This window comes from Colletes latitarsis, unplaced genomic scaffold (genome assembly GCF_051014445.1).
Source record: "Colletes latitarsis isolate SP2378_abdomen unplaced genomic scaffold, iyColLati1 scaffold0018, whole genome shotgun sequence".
NCBI lineage: Eukaryota > Metazoa > Arthropoda > Insecta > Hymenoptera > Colletidae > Colletes > Colletes latitarsis.
The window spans coordinates 6,496,144-6,501,054 of NW_027488369.1; positions in this window are offsets into that span (position 1 = coordinate 6,496,144).

Genomic DNA, 4,911 nt, shown 5'->3' on the forward strand with positions numbered 1-4,911 from the left:
TTTTGAGGATAACGCATGTCAGGACTAGGTTAGGTCTGGGATTTTCACTCTTCAGACTCATACTTTCGCATTCTTCACATACTTGTTGAACGGATCCTGGGTTTTTTCTGGTTTGGATCACGTAGTAGTGTGGTACCACACCGAAACTGTCCATTAAACCTGGTTTCGATCAATATTTTTGAGGATAACGCATGTTAGATCTAGGTTAGGCCGAGGATTTTCACTCATCAGACTCATACTTTCGCATTCTTCACATATTTGTTGAACGTATCCTGGGGTTTTACTGGATTGGATCACGTAGTAATGTGGTACCACACTGAAACATTCAATTAAACCTGGTCTTGATAAATATCTTAGAGGATAACGCATGTTAGGTCTGGGTTAGGTCTACGATTTGCCCTCATCAGGCTCATACTTTCGCATATTTCTCATACTTCATGGCTAGATCCTGGGCTTTTTCTGGATTGCATCACGTAGTAATGAAGTACAACACTGAACCCGTCAATCAAACCTGGTTTCCATCAATATCTTAGAGGACAACGCAAGTTAAGTCTGGGATTGGTCTGGGATTTGACCTCATCAGACTCATACTTTCGCACACTTCACATACGCGTTGAACTGATCCTGGGTTTTTCTGGTTTGTCTCACGTAGTAGTGTGGTACCACACTGAAACAGTCCATTAAACCTGGTTTGCATCAATATTTTAGAGGATAACGCATGTTAGGTCTAGGTTAGCCCTGGGATTTTCACTCATCAGACTCATACTTTCGCATTCTTCACATACTTGTTGAACTGATCCTGGGTTTTTTCTGGTTTGTCTCACGTAGTAGTGTGGCACCACACTGAAACAGTCCATTAAACCTGGTTTGCATCAATATTTTAGAGGATAACGCATGTTAGGTATAGGTTAGCCCAGGGATTTTCGCTCATCAGACTAATACTTTCGCATTCTTCACATACTTGTTGAACTGATCCTGGGTTTTTTCTGGTTTGGATCACGTAGTAATGTGGTACCACACTGAAACAGTCGATTAAACCTGGTTTCGATCAATATTTTAGAGGATAACGCAAGTTAGGTCTGGGATAGGTCTGGGATTTGACCTCATCAGACTCATACTTTCGCACACGTCACATACTCGTTGAACAGATCCTGGGTTATTTTCTGGATTGCATCACGTAGTAATGAAGTACAACACTGAAACAGTCAATTAAACCTGGTTTCCATCAATATTTTAGAGGACATCGCATGTTAGGTCTAGGTTAGGCCTGGGATTTGCACTCATCAGGGTCATACTTTCGCAGTTTTAACATACATGTTGACCTGATCGAGGGTGTTTTCTGCTTTGGATCACGTAGTAAAGTGGTACCACACTGAAACAGTCCATAAAACATGGTTTGGATCAATATTTTAGAGGATAACGCATGTTAGGTCTAGGTTAGCCCTGGGATTTTCACTGATCAGACTCATACTTTCGCATTCTTCGCATACTTGTTGAACGGATCCTGGGTATTTTCTGGTTTGGTTCACGTAGTAATGTGGTACCACACTGAAACATTCAATTAAACCTGATCTTGATAAATATTTTAGAGGATAACGCATGTTAGGTCTGGGTTAGGTCTAAGATTTGCCCCCATCAGGCTCATACTTTCGCATATTTCCCATACTTCATGGCTAGATCCTGGGCTGTTTCTGGATTGTATTACGTAGTAATGTGGTACCACGCTGAAACAGTCAATTAAACCTGGTTTCGATCAATATTTTAGAGGATAACGCAAGTTAGGTCTGGCATAGGTCTGGGATTCGCCCTAATCAGGCTCATACTTTCGCGTTTTTCACATACTTGTTGAACTGATCCTGGGCTTTTTCTGGTTTGGATCACGTAGTAATGTGGTACCACACTGAAACAGTCAATTAAACCTGGTTTCGATCAATATTTTAGAGAATAATTCATGTTAGGTCTAGGTTAGGTCTGGGATTTGCTCTCATCAGGCTCATACTTTCGCACACTTCACATACTCGTTTGACAGATCCTGGGTTATTTTCTGGTTTGGATCGCATAGTAATGTGGTACCACACTGAAACAGTCGATTAATCCAGGTTTCGATCCCTGTTTTTGAGGATAACGCATGTTAGGTCTAGGTTAGGCCTGGTATTTTCACTCATCAGACTCATACTTTCGCATTCTTCTCATACTTGTTGAACGGATCCTGGGTTTTTTCTGGTTTGGATCACGTAGTAATGTGGGACCACACAGAAACAAGCAATTAAACCTGGTCTTGATAAATATTTTAGAGGATAACGCATGTTAGGTCTGGGTTAGGTCTAGGATTTGCCCTCGTCAGGCTCATACATTCGCATATTTCTCATACTTCATGGCTAGATCCTGGGCTATTTCTGGATTGTATCACGTAGTAATGTGGTACCACACAGAAACAGTCGATTAAACCTGGTTTCGATCAATATTTTAGAGGATAACGCAAGTTAGGTCTGGGATGGGTCTGGGATTTGCCCTCATCAGGCTCATACTTTCGCGTTTTTCACATACTTGTTGAACAGATCCTGGCTTTTTTCTGGATTGGATCACGTAGTAATGTGGGACCACACTGAGACAATCAATTAAACCTGGTCTTGATAAATATTTTAGAGGATAACGCATGTTAGGTCTGGGATAGGTCTGGGATTTGCCCTCATCAGACTCATACTTTCGCACACTTCACATACTCGTTGAACAGATCCTGGGTTATTTTCTGGTTTGGATCACATAGTAATGTGGTATCGCACTGAAACAGTCGATTAAACCAGGTTTGGATCAACATTTTACAGGATAACGCATGTTAGGTCTACGTTAGGTCTGGGATTTGCTCTCATCAGGCTCATACTTTCGCACACTTCACATACTCGTTTGACAGATCCTGGGTTATTTTCTGGTTTGGATCACGTAGTAATGTGGTACCACACTGAAACATTCAATTAAACCTGGTCTTGATAAATATTTTGGAGGATAACGGATGTTAGGTCTGGGTTAGGTCTAGGATTTGCCCTCATCAGGTTCATACTTTCGCATATTTCTCATACTTCATGGCTGGATCCTGGGCTATTTCTGGATTGGATCACGTATTAATGTGGTACCACAATGAAACAGTCAATTAAACCTGGTTTTGATGAATATTTTAGAGAATAATGCATGTTAGGTCTAGGTTAGGCATGGGATTTGCTCTCATCAGGCTCATTCTTTCGCATATTTCTCATACTAGATGGCTAGATCCTGGGCTTTTTCTGGATTGCATCACGCAGTAATGAAGTACAACACTGAAACACTCAATTAAACCTGGTTTCGATCAATATTATTGAGGATAACGCATGTTAGGTCTAGGTTAGGCCTGGGATTTTCACTCATCAGACTCATGCTTTCGCATTCTTCACATACTTGTTGAACGGATCCTGGGTTTTTTCTGGTTTGGATCACGTAGTAATGTGGTACCACACTGAAACAGTCAATTAAACCTGGTTTTGATCAATATTTTAGAGAATAATTCATGTTAGGTCTGGGTTAGGTCTGGGACTTGTCCTCATCAGGGTCATTCTTTCGCATATTTCTCATACTTGATGGCTAGATCCTGGGCTTTTTCTGGATTGCATCACGTAGTAATGAAGTACAACACTGAAACAGTCGATTAAACATGGTTTCCATCAATATTTTAGAGGACAACGCATGTTAGGTCTAGGTTAGGTCTGGGACTTGTCCTCATCAGGGTCATTCTTTCGCATATTTCTCGTACTTCATGGCTGGATCCTGGGCTATTTCTGGATTGGATCACGTAGTAATGTGGTACCACACTGAAACAGTCAATTAAACCTGGTTTTGATCAATATTTTAGAGAATAATTCACGTTACGTCTAGGTTAGGTCTGGGATTTGCTCTCATCAGGCTCATTCTTTCGCATATTTCTCATACTTGATGGCTAGATCCTGGGCTTTCTATGGATTGCATCACGTAGTAATGAAGTACAACACTGAAACAGTCAATTAACCCTGGTTTCCATCAATATTTTAGAGGACAACGCATGTTAGGTCTAGGTTAGGCCTGGGATTTGCCCTCATCAGGGTCATACTTTCGCAGTTTTAACATACATGTTGACCTGATCGAGGGTTTTTTCTGCTTTGGATCACGTAGTAAAGTGGTATCACACTGAAACAGTCCATTAAACCTGGTTTGGGTCAATATTTTTAGGGGATAACGCATGTTAGTTCTAGGTTAGCCCTGGGATTTTCACTCATCAGACTCATACTTTCGCATTCTTCACATACTTGTTGAACGGATCCTGGGTTTTTTCTGGTTTGGTTCACGTAGTAATGTGGTACCACACTGAAACATTCAATTAAACCTGGTTTTGATCAATATTTTAGAGAATAATTCACGTTAGGTCTAGGTTAGGTCTGGGATTTGCTCTCATCAGGCTCATTCTTTCGCATATTTCTCATACTTGATGGCTAGATCCTGGGCTTTCTATGGATTGCATCACGTAGTAATGAAGTACAACACTGAAACAGTCAATTAACCCTGGTTTCCATCAATATTATTGAGGATAACGCATGTTAGGTCTAGGTTAGCCCTGGGATTTCCACTCATCAGACTCATACTTTCGCATTCTTCACATACTTGTTGAACGGATCCTGGGTTTTTTCTGGTTTGGTTCACGTAGTAATGTGGTACCACACTGAAACATTCAATTAAACCTGATCTTGATAAATATTTTGGAGTATAACGCATGTTAGGTCTGGGTTAGGTCTAGGATTTGCCGTCATCAGGCTCATACTTTCGCATATTTCTCATACTTCATGGCTAGATCCAGGGCTGTTTCTGGATTGTATCACGTAGTAATGTGGTACCACGCTGAAACAGTCAATT